This window comes from Rhinolophus ferrumequinum, chromosome 27 (assembly GCF_004115265.2).
Source record: "Rhinolophus ferrumequinum isolate MPI-CBG mRhiFer1 chromosome 27, mRhiFer1_v1.p, whole genome shotgun sequence".
Taxonomy (NCBI): Eukaryota; Metazoa; Chordata; class Mammalia; order Chiroptera; family Rhinolophidae; genus Rhinolophus; species Rhinolophus ferrumequinum.
In genome coordinates this window covers 2,753,872-2,773,996 of record NC_046310.1, presented here as the reverse complement: position 1 = coordinate 2,773,996, position 20,125 = coordinate 2,753,872, and positions in this window count along the sequence as shown.

Sequence of the window (20,125 nt, the reverse complement as noted above, 5' to 3'; positions counted from 1 at the left end):
GGCCCACCAGCTGCTTTCTCTGGAGGATGACCTTTGGACGGCTGGAACTGCTTTGTCCACTTGCTACAGAGTCTGAAGTGCCTGCAGTTGACACTCCCCATTGGGGAGTTGACATGTCTGACCCCTAGGCCACAGCCCGTAGCCAAAGGCTGAGGGGTGCCCAGCCCCCTTACCTTGAGCGAGGATAAAGGCAATCCTGGCACATAGTCAGGGGCCGGGAAGGATGGGACTTGGCCCCAAGTGGCCCCTTCACTTCTTTCCCTTTGCTGCCGCCCCCCACTGGTTTCCTCCTGGGAACCATTTCCTAAGGGCCCCCTTGCATGTGCGTCCTCGTCTCTGTGAAGGGGTCACTTCTGGAGGACCTGCCGAAGCAGTGACACGACTCGAGTAACTGAAGAGATTTCTCTCCACGTGATTCCTCCCGATGCCAAACCATTGTGATGTGAGGTGCAGCTTACACAGAGAGTTCTGCTTTTATCTGATGTAATTTTAACATAAAAGTTATAATGGCGACCTAAAGAACTCTATGAATAAGTTGATGGACCTAGCCCAGAGTCCTCTAAGGTTCTTCTCTTGGAAGTCTCTCTCACAATTTTGAAAGTCCTGATAATTCTGTGATGTTTTGATTGAAATCTGTGAGGCTAATTTGTGAGCGCATGCTACCTGTTGGGCACTGCTTTGCATACAGGGCTGGTCTTGTTATCTTCAACTTACAGATGAAGAAACTAAGGCTTTGGAGGTGAAATAACTTGTCCCAGATAAAACAGCAAGAAACATTTCAATTCCGCTTCGTCTGTGTTCATTAGGGCTTCAACAGGAAGGCGTTCCTTTGACGCATTCTTGATGTAAAGTTACTCATAACCCCATGAAAACTTTGATACAATGTCAAATATTAGGAGTTTGTCACCAGTACTCTCTTTCCTTAGCAGTGATTTGGAAGAATGTTCTCTCCTAGTCATGAGAACCATTCAGGAAGAACTGGACAGTGGTCTAAATGAAGAAACAATTCTTTGAAAAATGGTCATTTTGGTAGTTTAGGCCAGTTAAAAATATGACATCAGCTCCCTTTGGACATTTGACTGATGAGATGGTAGAAAACCATAAGTCAAGAAAGGCAGTCATTTGAGGAACGAGATTCTTTGCGTCTCCAGCTATCTGCACAATGGATTAAATAGTGCTTTTCTTTTGAGGGTGTTTTCAGAATTGTTACACACACTGTTTTTGTAATATCTAACCAGTTTTCGTATGATTCCTGGGCCCCAGGAAAAGCTACTGATAGAATTCAAGCAGGCAGAGAAAGGGCCATGGCACTTGCTTTGGGAGTTGTTTGAAAACTCTCAGGGGACATGTGGCCAGCTCTGCTTTTGTGTGATGACAGATGGGCCATATATTTCTCTCCAAAGTTAGCCATTTGCTGTAGATGCTAAGTGATAGCAATGAAAACTGCAGAAGTTTATCAAGAGGAATGGTGTGTAACCTTACAGAATCCACGGCAACTAAATAAAAACAGTGTTGCAGGAAACACTCCAAAAATATCGGTGTGCCCACGGAGGGTAAGAGGAAAGCAAAGCAAAGCAAGTTCAGAGTCAGTCTGGCCCCAAAAGTCTGGCTTAGCCTCATGCCTGCGAGTTGAGTATATAAATGAAAGAGGCAGGCTCTCCAATGGGCTGCGGGGAAAAGAATTAAGACCATCTGAGTTTCTGTGAGAGAAGAAATGGCCTTCCCAAACCTACTCATTTCTATGGGAAGTAGCGGCACGAATGTTTTACCATTCAATAAAAATTCGCGAGCATGGGTTTGTGTCTGTTTTTAACATGCCGGAGGAATTCTGTACCTGAAATAGCTTTTGTGGACTGGTATCTGATACATGCGTGTTTTAAATGGAAGCAGTCCTGACAGCGGGCAGCAGTGTGGGTGTTTGTGAGAACGGGGACACGACTGTGAGCCATTTAGAAAAACGATGTGTCCAGGCGAGCCAGAGAACAATAGGGTGGTGAGAAGGAGATGAAGGAACCCGTAGCAAAGAAACGGGACCAGAATGCTGACAAAGAAGGAGAAAGGTATTGGAGAGATGTGCTAAAAATATGTAATCATACTTGTGAAGAAAACCTCCGATTTCAAATCAGATCTTTGTCACTGGAAATTCATTCTTATGCAGTCAGCAGACCTCTTTGTGTTTATGTGTTGTCCCTGTTTTCGACCCTTTGGTCCATTCTAAACCTTTAGCCTTCCGCCCTCAAAAATTTACTTCAAATGGTTCAATTCAGGGAAAGGCACATCCAAATTCATGTGACAGATTTGAAATCATGTTTATTTAAAGAGACACTCTATTTCATGAGACTTCTCTGGACATGGGGGGAAAAAAGCTGCAGTAGCTCTCCTCATTAAAATATCTCTTCCTGTGTGTGCTATGTCAAATGGCCACTGGGTTTTCCTCCACGGACTTTATAATCAAGCCCAGGACCCAGTTAGATGAAAAAAAAAAAAAAAAAAAAAAGAGGCTTTTTTTAGTCTTAACAAAGTCATATTCTTTCTTCCACCAATCCTTGCCCTCTGTAAAAAATAAAATAAAAATTTTAAACCTGTTTATAAAAAAATGTTTCCACCTATTATACCATAATAAGGAACAGGAGTTTTATTTAGTATGGAGGCAGAATAAAGTCATATTTTCACTCTGTCCCGCACACATGCCTAAGGAACTCTAAGAGGCACAGACTTCTTTTTCTGATAATCATTTTTTTCCCTCAGATATTAAGTGTTTGCCAAACCCATACAATGCTCAATGCCTAGCACTGTTTCAGACGTTAGAAAATGTGCAATCAGTAGGGGACATAGTCTACCCTCAGTCTGCAGTATAATAGAGAGACGGACAAGCTTGAGGGGCAGTATGGCTATGTTTTTCCATAAAATTCAGGGGTGCAAATTCAAGTAGGGACCAGACAGGTAATAAAAGGTGTGAATGTTAGGCTATATAAGGCATCTGGGATTGGTGGGACCTACGTGAAACTGAAGACATTGAAATGAAAACCAAACCAAACCAACAATCAAACAAAACACTGAACACTGCCCTGACCAAGAAGACGTCAGCTTTGGCAGATGTGGCCGGCAGCTGAAGTTTGACAGGTCTGGCACAGATAAAGGAATACTTACGTGATTCTAAGGAGACAGGAAAAAAAGGTATTAAAAATAGTGCTAGCAGCTTGGAGATTAACTAAGTGACCTTTCTCAGGGAAGGTTTTCTTGAAAGAAAAAGAAAAAAAACCATCAGCTGTGATCTAGAATCAGGATGCATTTTACTGCGCTGAAGACCCCAAGACTGCAGGAGAGCCCTACGGGCTGAATGAGTTGTGCAAAATGGCATCTCCCTTCTGAATACCCCTCTCTACTGTCATGTTCGGTTAGTTGGTTCTAACAAGTTTATTTTGAGTCTGGGAAAGCCAAAGAAGGGAGACGGGAAGAAGGGACGATGGGGCTGAGGCCAGAGGGAAGGGCCTTCCCGTCCCTTTCTAGCCGTGCAGATAGAGGGTCCGGTTTTGGAGAAGAACAGCCCCGTTTTTCAACTCTTGCCCACGGCGGATACCCAAATCAGCTGTGTATCGCAGCAGACGTAAGCTAGGAGCTGCATGCTTGTTCGTACGTCTCTGATGATGAATCACATGTATTTAGTTCAGTGTCAGAGAAAAATTTCCTGGGAACTTTCTGTGAGCATTGGGATGTCTTTTATTTCCAGGGGAAGAAGGCTCCCGTATTTATCTCTCTGAAGGCGTATTATTCTCCAGCACATTAATTGGCCACGTTAGACCGATTTTTGAAAAATGATACCTTACCGAGGAACAATTCGGATTTTCCGGTGCAATTATCTTTGCTGTACTTATGTTTCCAGTAACAGCTCTTCACCAAAAGCTCTTGAGTGGCTAGTGCCAAAGGAAGTTTTTAAAACATGTTTTAAACAACAGCGTTTTAAAGAAGAGGTAGACATGATTCTCTTGAGGATTTAAACTTTTCTTCAAAAGGATTTTTGGTTTTGGCCATTGTCTGGATACCAGAGACCTGAAATAAATGAGCAAAGATGCGTAGGAGGTCAGAGATGGGGTCTGCCAGGCTAGACCCTCAGTGTCTGGAGGCGCCTGACATGATGTACGTGGTCTGATTTTCCATCCAGGCTGGACTTTCTTCTGGCTTCATTAGTAATCCAGCTTCTGTCTGACGTCATCTGGTGTTGAGGGAGCTTGCAGTCTTGTAACGAAACTCATCCCATTTTTCTTAACTTCTCAAGTCATTCATAAATTCTTCCCTTAACGTGAAAAAGAATCCCTTTCCGTTACTTCCAGTTACTATGGAGCACACTAAATCCATTTGGATCTTCTCGTAAACAGATTTCATGTATTTGAAGATAACTGTTACCGCACTCTAACTAGAATCATTAAATCCTCTTTCCCTTTCGGTCTCATGTCTAGTTCAGTTATAATATTGCTGGTCTAGAAGAGGTGAGGATGTTTTCTGTGGTCAGATGGCTGTTTTTTCTAGACTCAGGGAGGAGCAGGCTGGTGTGGACGTACATAGTACGTTTCTATGGAGCTCACTCTCCTGGATTAGGAGTTTGGAGAAGAAATAAAATTAGTAACAGATGTGATTCCTCGGCTTGTGAATTCTGCAATCTGAAGGAGCTTCACCATGCTTCACAATACTGCTGAGGGCTCCTTCGTGAGAGAGCACTGGAAGATGAGTGGCACGTAAGCTCAGATGGGGTTAATCCGAGAAGACTTCATGGAGGAGGCAAGAGATATGCAGGAGTTGGAACACCGTGAGATGTATTGTTACAATAAACTCTGGATCACAAATAGCACGTCAAGAGTCACTCAAAGTACTTGGCTTTCTTACCACTTACTTAGGGCAGAGACTGATAAAAATCAAAGCTCATTCAGGCAAGGCTAAACATATTTTACTATTTAGCTAAGCTTTAGCTATAGGTAAGTTTTGTGCGCCTCCAAGCTCTTGAGAATTTGTCAGGTGGCTCTGCATGCAGTTGGTACTCTTATTCTGGTTACACACCCACGTGGATTTTTACCTTAGAGTGAAATTAATTTCCTTCTTAGTATGCACTAACTTATGGAGAGACGTCAGCATAAATAGTTTAGATTATTTTAGATTAACTGTGTATTCTTCAAACAATTTCTTTATGATAAAATTAAAAACGTTTTTTTTTTACTCTTCCTAAATCATGAGTCTTTGTTGAGCGTTTTCTTCAACTCTCCATCACTGTCTCCCCTTTGGGCTAACACCAAGCATGGAAAATCTCACCTTAGCAGACAGGCATGTTTGGAAACCATACACAGTGGTAAGGGAGCTTAAATTTATATTGAACTTCAAATGCTTTCTACCACAAATGATCTAATATGGGGTACTGAGCAATCATTTTTTGGTATAATTGAGTTAGTTTGTTGGCCTGTTAGATTATTTATGAGCCACTTATAGATTTATTTAGGTATTTCAACATACTCTGACCTCCATCTCCCAGAATTGAACATCTACGACTTTTTTTTTCTTCCTTTTTGGGTACGTAAATGAGAGGATTGCATACCAGTAAAAAACATTTCCATGTTGCGAAACAATAAGGTGATTATGTATTATATGAGGTTATGGGGAATGCCAGGACATAATGAATGTGGAAATAAAATGGCCGAGATCTAAATATGTTCGTACATTGATATGCTTAGAGACTGAATTAAGAAAAGGGTAGGGGCCAAAGTGGGAAGAGTAAGGCGTTGCTTCTTTTTTATTTTCTCATTTATGGCTTGAAGAAATTTTCATGGTTTTAAGAAACGGACAAAACAGGGATTTGAGAAGCTGGAAATATGAAGTCAAAAGTGACAAACTTACACTCAATGGAAGTACCAAGAATTAAACACTGAGACGATGGTCCTGAGTATTTATTTCTTCATTTATGTATTTGTATTTTTTATCTATCACTTTAAGCAGTATAGGATAAAAGCTAATGTAATAGAGGAATTAAATCTTTCAGAATTGAAGGGGAGAAACAAGTGGCTAGAGGTAGAAAAAATTAAGAAGTAATAAAGGAAACTTGGTGAAAGTCTAGAATACTTGTTATGAGCTTCAGGAGGCAGTGGGAAGTAATAATGTGGATTGCGGCTGCCTTTTTGTTGTAGGTGTCCTGGAATTCTTTGGGAAGGTGTAGACAGAGCAAGGTCACGGAAGTCATAAGTACTTGGAGTGAAATGGGAACAATGCTAGTGGAGCAATTGCCACTTATAACGGCTGGAAGGTGTGCCCTGAACCTGTCAGCAAGATTTCTGTTTGGGTTGAGTTGGATAAACAGCAGGGCAAGGAGATCAAACCTAACTTATTTTTACTCCAGGTCTTCATCGGCCCCCGGAGAAAGTGACAACCTCACTTACATTATTTTTTATTATGACTCTGTGGCCTTCATTCTGTTGAATGTATTCCCTGCAAGTCTCGCTATTGGGCATTTCAGGCCTCCTGTGGGATTAGCACCTTTTTATGTCCATCGTTTTCCCTGGGCTGCCTGCAGTGATCACAGCATCAATTATAATGGATTAATTTCAAAATTTTTGATCACATCACTTACGGGATTTCACATTCGTTTACAGTTCAGCTCTGATTATTTTGGATGAGGGACTCATTCCCCGTAGCTGTGAGGGGCCAATTCTCTCTACACATTCCCTCTCCATACTCTGCCAAGGGAAGGCTCTCCTTGGAGAAACTTTAGAGTCAAGTAAAATCTAAAAAAACAGTATAAACCTAACCCCCAACGTGTCAAAATGGTAAGGCATATCCTGAACGACCTCTGAACGGTAGCAGAGTTATTTAAATCAAAGAGAAAGGGATCAGGTAACTGCCACACAACAAAACAGTCACAGCAAGATGGGATTTAGGGAGAGACTTTTTCCCCCCACAGTTTAGTGCAGGAATTTACAATACTAATGTGCATTATGAATCATCAAGAAAGAAGGGATACTGCGGTCCTTGCCCCCAACTTATTTAAGATAATGAAAATGAAAATGGTTGTTGGCAGAACTGCTAATGGAGCCAATCTTTAGCATAACGTGCTTTGAGAATGGTGCCCTATATTACCTGATTAAAGCTTTCCACCTCTAGGGAAGAGCATGGCTTTCAATAGAAGAAAATTCAGAACAAACTTCCAGTTATAAAATAAATCAATTATGGGGATGTGGCTGTAGTTAATAGCACTGTATTTGAAAGTTGCTAAGAGAGCAGACCTTGAAAGTTCTCATCTCAATAAAAAGTGTATTTCTATGTGAGGTGATGGATGTGGAACTAGACTTACTGTGGTGATGACTTTGCGATATAGACATACATTGAATCATTATGTGGTATACTTGAAACTCTTATAATATGTCAGTTATACCTCAATAAAAGGAAGGAGGGAAGGAGGGAAGGAGAGCGGGAAGGAAGGAAGGAAGGAAGGAAGAAAGAAAGGAAAGAAGGAAGGAAGGAAGGAAAGAAAGAAAGAAGGAGGGAAGGAAGGAAAGAAGGAAGGAAAGAAGGAAGAAAGGAAGGAAGGAGGGAAGGAAGGAAGGAAAGAAGGAAGGAAGGAAGGAAAGAAGGAAGCATGGAGGGAAGGAAGGAAGAAAGGAAGAAAGGAAAGAAGGAAGGAAGGAAAGAAGGAAGGAAACCCAGTGCAGGAACTTGGCTGTCATATCCACACACAGGGTTTGCCAAGTCACTTTAGCTGACAATGGTTGGGTCTTCATTTTATCCCAAGGCCTGAGCTGGACTGAGGGCCCTTGGGGGGAGTCACGTGACTCTGGCCCTGGAGAGGCAGTTTATGTCCCATGCATGGTTCTCCTGAGTCTCTCAAACTTGGAGGCAACATAATTTGCCTGATGACATTTCAACAAAAGCCAAATTTGCAAACACCCATTCACCGAAGAATCAATTCATCCAAGGATGAATTTTCTAAATTTACCGATTTCTAAACACTTGTTTCTTGTAAGGATAAGAAACGTATTTACCAGCATTATAGATATCCATGTAGAATGACACATTTTAGAATGTTTTTCTGGAGAATTTTTGAAAAGTTCTAGTTGTTAGGTTTTCCTAACTGCATTTAAATGTTCAGCCTGCTGGGGCTCAGCTTCCCACAGCTCTGTGTGTGTGGGGGTGGTGTGGGGGAGGGACTGGGGACACAAACAGTGGGGGCTGTGTGGTGCTGGGAACAGGGGCAGAGAGCTGGGGTGCAGCACAGCCCGAACTGCCTGCCCGGGGACAAGGGGGACCAAGGAGCAGAGGCAGAGAAATGCAGTGTCTGCGAGAGAGGAGGCGACCGAGGGTCCGAGAGGAGCACTGAGGAGTGAAGGAACGTTAGAGCGAAGATGGGAATTAAGGTGGAGGCGGGCTTTACGCCTCCAATTCTGGTCTTCCCACGTATTTCTTAGGCTGTGCCGAGCTATCCGACCGAAACCCATGTCTGTGAACCTCACAAATACCCTAGTTTGACAGTGTAGTCAAGTAGTGACTCGGTCGATTGGATGAAGAAGGTCATGTGTGCTGACATCAGCCAGCTGGCTTGGTGACTTTGTAGAGCCCGAGGCTCGGGACCTACAGTATTGTTGCCCGAAGTCAGTACTTTGTCCTGATTATGTCCCCGGCGCCCGCACAGGGCTTCACACAGAGGACAGGCGACAGATGTCCGAGAGAACAAAGGCAGGATCACATGTGGGAAGGCTTGAAGTGCCTGGAGATGAGCCCTGTCCAGGTGACACTCCATTTGGCCTTCCTGACACGTAGACCTACTGTGTGCAGGTGAACAAACTGACTTTGTTTGTACAGTTGGGGACACGTCCCGAGACCCCCAGTGGGTGCTTGAAACCACAGATAGCACTGAAACCTATATATGCTTTGTTTTTTTCTTACGTAGACATACTTGTGATAAAGTTTAATTTATAAATTAGTAAGAAATTAACAAGAGTAACTAATAATCCAATAGAATGATTATAACAATACAATGTAATAAAAGTTATGTGAATGTGGTCTCTCTCTTACTGTACTAGACTCACCTTTTCCCTTAAAGGAACCACTTTCTGGCTTCTCTGGCGTATCCAGTTGTCAGCGTCACTGCCCCAGTGCTCTGGGGCCACTAGGAAGTAAAATCAGGGGGCCAAGCACAAGCTCGTGGCATCTCAACAGTCGAGCTGATACCGTAGGTGGCTCTTGAGTGACTAACGGGCGGGGAGCAGGGACATCTGGAGAGATGGGGCACAGGGGTGAGTCACGTCCCAGGGGCGATGGGCGGGATTTCATCATGCTCTTCAGAACGACACGATTTCAAACTGATACATTGTTTATTTCTGGAATTTCCCGTTTAATATTTTCAAGTGTGGTTGGCCATGGGTACCTGAAACCACGGAAAGCAAAGCCGCAGATAAGGGAGGGACCACTGTACTTACTCTGTGGTCTTCAGAAGGTAAGCAGAAACAAAATGTGCATTACATGTAATTACCACTTAAGGAGCGAAAGCATGGTGTTTGCCAGGCTTTCCAATGATCTCTGAAATCAAATCGATTTCCTCATCTCTTCCTCTTGCCCTTTTGTTTATTTCACGTTGTCAATAGAATCCTTTCTACTTTGATGCTAACTAACGGCCGTTATTTAATAGTACTTGTCCTTCACAAGGAACTTGATTTTTTAAAATCACTGTTTTCAGCAATTATCTCAATTCCGTTCAAATAGGGTGCTCCTTTCATCTCCTCCTCCTTTTGGTGACAATCTCAGCTCTGGAATATTTAAGTCTGACTCACATTCAAAGTCCTATACTTTCATTGGCTTTCATCTCAGTGGTTTCCACTCATTTAATTTTATGTTTTTTGATGATTATTAAAACTTCCTTTGAAAGAACATAACACTCTTTCATGAAACAAATGCAGTTTTATGTATCGCCAAAAAAAGCTAAGTTTTTTTTTATAACTTTACCTTAGAGTGACTTCTTTCACCAAACTCCATGTAACACACAGTAATGCAGAATGATTAGCATATCGGAGCTCTTTTTGAAGCAAATAGTTTTTCAAAACACTTTTGGTGGACAAGGATATTCACAAAAACAAAGAGAAGAGGGTAATGAACCAACATGTTCCTCAACCTGCTCCCATAGTTAACACTTTGAGGTCTGTCTTGTTTCATCTCTAGCCCCCACCCCCACTATGAGATTATTTCGAAGCAGATCCCAGATATCGTATCATTATATCCCTGAATATTTCAAAATGTATCTCTTAAGGCTAAAGGCTCTTTAGAAAACTATAACCACAATACCATTATGAACTGTAGAAGTTAAACACTTTTTTCAAATGTCCAGTTTTTACCTTTCCCTGATTTTGTCATTTTTAACAGTGTGTTCCAATTAGGACCCACAATATACTTGAAGACACTTGAAATTTCAGACTTACTTCCTGCTTGGTTAACCCATTCCAATTGAAATATTTAAATGTTAAACATTTAATGGGCTAACTGTTTAGGTCTATAGCACATAGAAGATTATCTGGCTTTCCAGGTGTTCAGATGTCTTTTGCTCTTATTGTTGTTATGGCATTTTTAATTGTATTAGTAATTATTGTTGTAGTGGTTTTCACTAATTTCTTTAGTTCCACTATTAGAATTAGGATTAATCTTTTGGGCTGCTCTGATTGTTCCCCAACCTTAATTCAGAATCCGTTTTAGTCATGTTTTTATCATGCCGTTTAATGGAGTACAACCAAAGCACCCATACCAGAGTGGGGAACATATTTATCTACAAGGAGGAGTATTTATATCAGTGATTCTGGGCCAAGCTTTTCAGAGTTTAATTACACCCAAGGGAAATGGTGGCACTCAGCAATATATCACACGTTAGATGCCTCTGGAGTTCATCTCCATACAACAACCACATTATCTTTGCATTTTACAGCTTAATTCTTGCTTTTCAGAGTTCTTTATGTGCTGCATTCCCTGGTAGTAACAGAAAACACAAAAGACTGCTGTAACTATAAGCCTAGTTCCTTACGGGGGTGGAGGACTGAAATTATGTGCGGGGGAATAGTTCCTGTTTTTTTTTTTTAACTCAAAAGATGCTTGTATTTTTAACCTAGACTTCACTCATGAAAAATAGGTTTGAACATACTGTCTGCAGCCAAGTAGACATAAATAATTAACTCTCTCTGCAAAAAACTCCAAATGTTCTCTACTGTGCAAGCAATAAACACTCATTATAGAAAAAAGAGAAAATACAGGTAAGCACAAAGGAAAAAAATCACTAGAGATAGCAACTGTTAACCTTCTGATAACTGGTTAGACCTTTTTCTAATCATATGGTGTAATATATAGTAATCACGTGTCTCTTCTTATTCCTTTTACAATAATTCAAACTCTACAGACTGTTATTAACATGCTTTTTTATTTCACTCAGCAATACATTAAGAATATCATTTCATATGAATCCACTGCTGTTCAGTCTTTCTTTGTTGCTCCATAATATTCCACTATTAGATTGACACGATGTGCATATTTACACTGCCTCTAGTTGTTTGATCTTACAAACAACCGTGCGAGAAACATTCCGGTATCTATGGCTTGTCCAGTTAACTTTTCGTGATAAATTACTAAAAGGAGAATTGTCAAAAGTTGGCAACTTTAAAGGTTTTGAGCCCCCATAGAAAACTGGCTTCCACAGAGTTATACCTAAACAGTCCTCTTAGCTTTCTTGGGCATAAGGGATTCCAATTTCCCTATGCGCTCACCACCTCTACTCTAGGCAGTGGTTTCACAACTTCTGTGAAATCGTTACGCCCCCAAATGACTTATTGAAGTCCTTGCTAATGGCACCTTTTCTCTGGCAGGACCTGTGTGACTTAAAATGAACCCTTCTCTTACCACCCACTCTGGGCGTTAGACGCCTAACTGTGTAGATGTGTGATGTGGATAAGTGACATGGACTTCTGATTCAATCTCAAGTAATTGTCAGAGATCAGTGGTCTCTCCCTTGATCTAGTGGCAAAAGCCTACTCACCTTGTCTGAGTGCTGTAGCAGAAACACCTAACCAGTGGAGGTTTCGACCAGCTTGATCTTAGGCTCTCCTTAAGATGTGATGGTCCCCTGTGATGTAGAGTCTTTGATGCTCACTGCAAATGCATTTGTCGGCAAGCAGCCTTACCACCTATTGTTTTCCTGCTCACGTATTTCCAGTCATCACTGTCATATTTGAGTTCTGACATTTTTCTTCCATACGTAGAAGAAGGGCCAATTCATGACCATCTAACCTCTAGTTATAAATGGTCTATCCTCAAGATAGCTGTGTTAGAAATGCTTTTAGAAAACACAAACTTCATCTTCTTTATGGTGGGTCGTCGCTTAGCACTGAAATAGGAAAATGTCAGGCAGAATAGGCTGCAGTTTCTTACTTCTAGAAGATGACTTCTTGCCTGTGGTATGATGTGCCCAGATGGCAGAACTCAGCATGCACACCAGAGCTTGCGGTGAGCTAGAGATGAATAAACATGAACGTAAGAGACCCTTTCGGGGTGGCATATGATTTTGGAATGCTCTGTAACAAAAAGTTTTCCTGGCCTTATTAGGAACCCCAAATAAGAATGCTTAGCAAACTGAAGAACCTTGGAGTCTTAGAAAGCTTCCTACAGAGACCTCTATGCTAAAAGTAAGTGCTCGTAGAAAAGTAAGTGAGACTACAAGTAGGTGTTCGTAGCATCGAGGCTAAAAAGGAAAAGAAAATGCCTTGGCTGATCATTACAGCCGGCAGGTAGCCCCATTGAGAGCCTAACAAAATCTTTGGAGCTGTTCAAAGAGGCTGATACAGAATGCCTGAAGCCTGCAGCAGTCAGAAAATAGGTACTGGGAGAAATCTCGGTGGAGAGTGGGAATAAACCAGGTAACCTTTTTCCTTTTCTGCTGTTTTAAAGCTACTCTTGCCTATCTTAGTTATAAAGCCACTATTCTTAATGCTGCTTCTTGCATCCGTAATCATTCCTTGATATGAGCTCGGTACCATACTGCCATGGACTAGTGAACAGAGAGTGGGGTTTGTACACATTTTTGCTGGGGAGTATATTAATTTCCCAGGGCTGCCATAACAAATCTCCACTAACTAGGTGGCTCATAGCAAAAGAACTTTTTTCTCCCACCATTGTGGAGACCAGAAGTCCAAAGTCAAGGTGTCAGCAGGTGTGTATGTTCCTTCTGGGGGCTCTGAGGGAGAAGCTGTTCCGTGCCTCTCTCCTGGCTCCTGCTGGTGACTGGCTTACTGCGGCATCACTCCAGTCACTGCTTCCATGGTCACATGGCATTTCCCTGTGTGTCTGTCCAAATCCCCTCTCCTTATAAGGGCACGTCATTACCACGTGATTTCACTGATACGTGGGATATACAACTGAAAACAACAAAAGCACAAGACAAACAAATGAAGAAACAAAAACTCATAGACACAGACAATAGTTTAGGGGTTATCAGAGGGTAAGGGGAGAGGGGGATTGTACAAAAGGGTAAACAGGGTATAATATATGGTGATGGAAGGAGAACTGACTCCGGGTGGTGAACACACAATGGGAGATATAGATGATGTATTACAGAATTGTAAGCCTGAAATCTATGTAATTTTACTAACAGTTGTCACCCCAAACTTTAATTTAAAAAAACAACAACACGTCATTGGATTGGGAGACCACCCTAGTGCAGTATAACTTCATCTGATTACATCTTCAGAGACCCTTTTACAAATATGGTCACATTCACAGATTCCAGGTGGACAAGAATTTTGGGGGGACACTATTCAACCCAGTACAGGGATCTACCCAGCTTCCCTTGGTCCCAGTTCCTTGTAATCATCAGTTGGTTTCCTGGGTTGAGAATAAATTCAACCACTAGATGACTTTTCAGATGGAAAATGCCACAACAGGCCAAGTAAGCAGAACCCCCAAACTCCCTATTATGTTGTACCTGGAAAAGGAGGTTCCTAGCTCCACTGAAGAATACTCAGCAACCTTTTATGGAACCTAGCTTTTGGGATGAGACCTTTACAGCAATAGAAATTGAAAGGGGGCTGCAGAACACATGGTGTATATTTGGAGAATATCTCACTTTCACAGATCTTGTCAGTAAAAGTATACACTTTTCATTTTTGAACTGTCTAATGATCTCCACACTAAAAATTTCATTGCCTGGCATCAAACTATTCTTGATAAATGTTGCCAAAATATTACTGTACTATTTGACGATTGAATCGGCATATTTTGGCTACCAACGAATCACTGGGTGGCGTCCAATGAATGGTATTGATAAGGTTGTAACACAGTAGCTGTCTAGAGACTACCAGTAAGGTAGGCCATACCTGCTCTCCTGGGAGGTTCATGAAATTGGCAGGCGGGGGGTGGTACAGAATAGAGCCACCTTACCATAGGGTCGGCCTTTCAAAGGAGGAACGTGTGTTGCTTTAGGAGAAGAATGTTATATTTACCATCCCTGCAGATTGCTAAAAAAGAGCTGGAAAACCACAACAGAATCAGAAAATTAGGTATTTTGGTTAATAACCCCATGTCTGGTTCTGGGGGCTCTTCAGATTGGAGATGCAATCTTTCCTCTTGATTCAATCTTGGGACTCTGAGCTCCTGGCTGAGAAGTGGACTAAAAAATCAGATCATCACCTTTCTCTTAGTAGTTGTCAGTATTGTGGCGATTAGGTGTGTGATCTCCAGAACCTTAAATGCCTCTGTGGAGACCTCAGCCCACGAAATGATCTGACCAATGATTGTTCAGAACAAAGAGCAGGAAAGCCTGACAATCTATGGGGGTTGAAACAACTCATTTTTGGGTCAAGTTGCCTCACACAAAAATGTCATGTTGGAGTCTGAAAGCCCAGAGCCTCAGAATGGGACCTTACTTGAAGATAGGGTCCTTACAGAGGTGAGCAAGTTACAATGAGGTCGTTAGTGTGGACCCTTATCCGGTATGAGTGATGTCCTTATAGCAGGGACATTTGGACACAGAGACAGATATGCATACAGGGAGAGTGCTGCATGAAGATGAGGGCAGAGATCAGAGTGATGCTTCCACAGGCCACGGAATGCTCAAGGTTATCAGCCAACTACCAGAAACTAGGGGAGAGACATGACATAGATTCTTCTTTACAGCCTTCAGGAGGAACCAACCCTGCCAACACCTTGATCTTGGGCGTCTAGTCTCCAGGACTATGAGACAATGAGATTCTATTTTTTAAGCCCCTCAGTTTTTGGTACTTGGTTATCTAGCCCTAGCAAATGAATGCAACTGGAAATCTGGTAAGTGATTGCAATACTTAAAATAGCAGAGAAATTCTGCTATCTATTGATCACACACTGAGACATTAATAGTCGATCCTTCGCTCAGGCTGAAGACACTGAGATGCTATGCTTGGAACCACCTGTCCCTGCATAGCTTACTATTTACTGTTCCATTGTCTTCATTAGCATAAACTGACTATTTTAGAAAACACTGGCCCAAGAAAATGAAAGTTGGAAATGCTTTTATTGTTTATTCCAGGAAGTTCCCCAAAGGACAATCAATGCTTCAACAAAAAGCATCGACCAAGGACAGTTTATGACCTAAGACACTTTAAACCTGTGTCTTCAAAACTCCTGTCTTACTAAACTACTCTAATCCTACCGCCAATCCTAAAATAGTACATCGTGACTCTTATCCAATCTTAAACAAGCCTCCACCCATATTGAAAGACCCGTCTTAATCTAGATGCAAACTCTCAATAAAATCTGACCTTCACCCTCCCTCTTTGAGACCCTACCAAGGCCTCTAATGAGGGGGCGGTCTTCCGTACCAAGTTAGCAATAAGCTCAGCTCTGTTATATCAGCACGTTGTGTTGATGACATTTGGGAGCCAACATCCCAAAGAATGAGGTAGGTTTTTAAGCATTAGAACAAGTCACAGTTCTGAGGAAGAGAAGGGATAGTTGAGGAAGAGTGACAGATGGTGAGTCTGAGTCATCCAGGAACCCTTGCCTAAAGAGAATAAAACCAAAGAAAACTAAGAGGTGGTTGTGGTTGGAGGGGAGGAGGTGATGACACATCCATCACATCAAAAATAAATATTCGCTCTTGATTGCAGTACTAATTACTTATTGTCTAAGTTTTGGCTGCTAGATCAAATTACGATAGACTGGCTGGGCTTCAACAACTAATGTTTATTTCTCAGTTCTGGAGCTCGATGTCTGGGACCAGGGTGGCAACACGGTTGGGTCTGGTGAGGACTCTTCCAGTATGGAGACAGCTGACTTCTTGTATCCTCACATGGCAGAGAGAAGGCAGGCTAGCTCCCTGGCCCCTTTCTATGAGGACACTAATCCCATTCACAAGAGCTCCACTCTCGTGACCTAATTATCTCCAAAGGCGCCCATCTCCAAATACCATCATCTTGGGGATGAGATTTCAATGTATAAATTTTGGAGGGACCCAAACATTCAGTCTGTAACCCTCACGTTTCAATTAAAACATCCATGTAAGGGTCCTCTAGTTTTGCTACTCAAAGTCTAGTCCTGTGAAGGAATAGCATCAGCGTCATCTGAGAGCTTGGTAGAAATTCAACAACTCAGGCCACATTCAAGAACCAGTCAATTAGACTGCATTTTAACAAGACGCCCAGGGCGACTTATATGCACATAAATTTTTGGGCAGCTCTGGAGTTCAATGGATCTCCGACCGAGCTGAGCAACTGAATGTAGATAGATGCTCAGGCCCTGCGATGGTGTTGGAATTTCTGTGTGGAAAGTCCCAGAAAATGGGGACCAATTTAGGTCACCCTTGGAAAGTGAAGCAAGTCAATCAACACATTTTAGGTGGGATTTGTCATTGCTGAAAAGAGGGCAGCACAGTGGAACAAAATCAGAGCATTCAGAGTGTAAATTCTGTTTTTTTCATTCATCATCTGGTACCCACGATCTAGTCCTTTCTCAGAACTGAATTTCAGTTTCATCTCAACACAAGAGAAGTAACATTTCCATAAGGAAGATCTCATAAGAGTTAAATGCAAATCTAGGTGAAAAGTGCTTTGCAAGCTATAAATTCTTATGCATATGTAAATCAGAGAAATTGTTATTTGGCAAGTAATTTACCCTAGGGATGGTTTACACTATGTTCATGATGAAGGTCTGTTTTTAAATTATCCATCTGTGATCTTAAGGTGAGAAAATTACAACATGACTTGTATTTTCCAGGTATTTTCTAAAAATCAGTTATTTGCTTCAGTAGATTTTCTTACAGGAATAAGACTTAATGGACTGAATTTCTTTCTTCCTTTCTTTCCCTTTCCTTCCTTCCTTACTTCATACCTTCCTTCCTTCCTTCCTTCTGGGTTGCTTCCTGGAAGCCAGAGGCTTTTTTCATGGATGCAGCAATTCTCAAATCCTCATTCCTTGTATTACCAGCTGAAAAAAGAGAGACCATTTCCTCTGGTAGATGGCTTAGGACACGGAGGGAGTAGAGAAGAAGAGAGAAAACATCTTTCTCAGAAATCTCAGCAGACTCATTCCTTGCCTTATCTCAAGCTCCTCAAGTTTTTACTGGGTGAAATTCCGTCATGGGCCCACTCCATAATCAGCTCTGTGGCCAGCGAGATGAAGTATTCTCTTATTGGAGGAAACCCATCAAACCCATTCCTAGAGCTTGGGGGAGACTCAATTTCACACCAAGTAAATAGCATAGAATGGGGAAAGGGAGGAGTCTATAAAGAAACCTCATAGTGTCTGGACAGAAAGGCAGGAAAGGTGATCCATATCTGATGGACACCAAAAACTGAATACCAGACCAAGATGGGTCCAACAACAGCCTGTGGGCCAAATGCCACCTGCCACCTATGTAGTATGGCCCTTGAGCTAAGCATGGTTTTTACATTTTTAAACGATTGAAAAAAAAATCAAATTTTGTGACACATGAAAATTATATAAAATTCAAAACTGGTGTCCACAATAAAAACTATTTTTGGAACACAGTTATGCTCATTTGTTTATGTATTGTCTATAGCTGCTTGCATGCTACACTGAGAGTAGCTGCAGTCAGTATAGGTAGACCATAAACCAACCTACGCTCTGGCTTTTTGGAGAAAAAGCTTGCCAGTTGCAGCACTAAACCATCTAGGTTAACTTAAGCAAAAAAAAAAAAAAAAAAAAAGATGGCTAACATAACTGAAAATCACAGGGATGGATATGTGTTTAGGCCTGGCTGGAACTAGGGGCCTCCAGTTTTGGCACCAAGAATTTTCTGTCTCTTTCTTATTCTCACCCTTATTCTTCCCTTTTCTTCCTCTTTTGCAAGCCCCCCAGCTCCACTGTTTCCTGCGTGAACTTTGTTGTCAGCAATGTTCATCCCAGTGGTAGCAGATACACCACAAGCAGCTCTTGACTTCCATTGTTGTCGCAGCTACTGAACCCAGGACAGGTATTTCCCAAGAACGTTAGCAAAAGCCCAGAGGAAAGCCTGACAACTCTGCCTTGGAACGATAGCTCATTGAGAGAAGAGTGCCTGGGCCTGGAGAAAGAGGGGTTCTGATTAGTCAGCCTGGGTGCTGCGTTTACCCTTGTACCTGGGGTCCTGAGACCACAGGACAGGTAGCCCCACTCATGAGTAGTGGGACATTCCCCAAAGAAAACGATGCCACAAGACACAAAGCATCCGACGTTTACTCAAAGCCCACTCTTTATCATTTTAAAAGCTTATTTTTGGTTTCGATAACTAGTAAATCACTGCATTTATTTCAATGCACTTCTTTTTAAAAGTATTTCTTTCAGTAGGTGTGTCTGGTGAAAATGTGTTGAGTGATGCCCCCTTCAAATTTTATATAATTGTTTAGGGTCTATTCTGTGACAAGGAGTTGGCATCGTAAAGTAGATTTTTTTTCCCCCTCAAAGTGGGTTCCAGGGAATCTAGGTCTGTTTATCCAGTCGAAGCATGAAACCAAAGGGGATGTTTTCAGAGCAAACAGCCTTTCAGAAAGAACAGTTGCTTGGGCAGGTTTTTGGTGCAATGGGATTTCGATGTGGTGGAAAACGCATGAGGCCCAAATACCTGATGCAACTTGTCAACACTTTTAACTCTACATCTGTTGTTGATCACACTGTGGGACTTGTTAATATGTTTATGATCATGTTGCCACAATGGAAAACACCAAGTTAAATTGTCATGTCTAGTCAGGTAGGGCAGCAGGTCCTTCATGTGTATTTGATGACAAACAATTGCACTAAAACGTGGCTGGGTTATTTCACTAGCGTAACTCACAGACCGCCTGTGTTTGGTTTTGTTATTCTTCATGCCCCAGGCATAAGCAAGTAGAAGAATTCACGACATTTAAGCCAAGAAAGTGGTATAATAACTAGCTCCCCCATTAACAAAAACGTCAGTTTTGTGTGAGGTGCTAGTTAGGTTTTCAGGGTTGTCATCTCTCATCTGGTTAACAGAAAAGCTGGCTCTTTGAAATGAATGTGCTAGAGTCCAGGGACTTGCTAAGCACCTCTAGTTTACAACTGAGAAATACTGGGGGCTTGTATTATCACAGTGCCATTAATGTTTCCTATCAACACTACAGCAAATGTTTTTAAACAACAGATTAAAATAGAATTTTTTTCCCTAATCTGTAAGACGTCTGCCTTCCCCCTTCCTCCCACCATTTTCCCTTTGAATGAGTTGTGAATGAGACGTCAAGTTACCATCCAATAAGGCCTGCCGGGCTGGAACACACCGCACAGCAAACCTTGTAGGATGTCTCACTTAAAATATTTCGTTCTTTAACCAAATAACGAAACAAGACCGATTTCAGAGCCCATTTTTGCTCACCATAGTACACCTATTACAATTGTGTACTTTTTCCTCGCTAGGCTGTGCCGTCCACCTGGCACATGGTAGGTGCTTAATAAATACTTGGTGAATGAATAAATGATTATAGAGTCAGTAGCTCTAGTCTCCAACTCTGCTTAGCCTTGATCTTGGATTCCTAAAAATATGAAGACGGAGAAGTACCCAGAGTAACTAAGCATTGGGGGGAAGCTAGTTACTTTTTTTTGTATTCCTGTCCTTTTCAGGGTTTGTCTCATGTGCAATCTTTTCCAT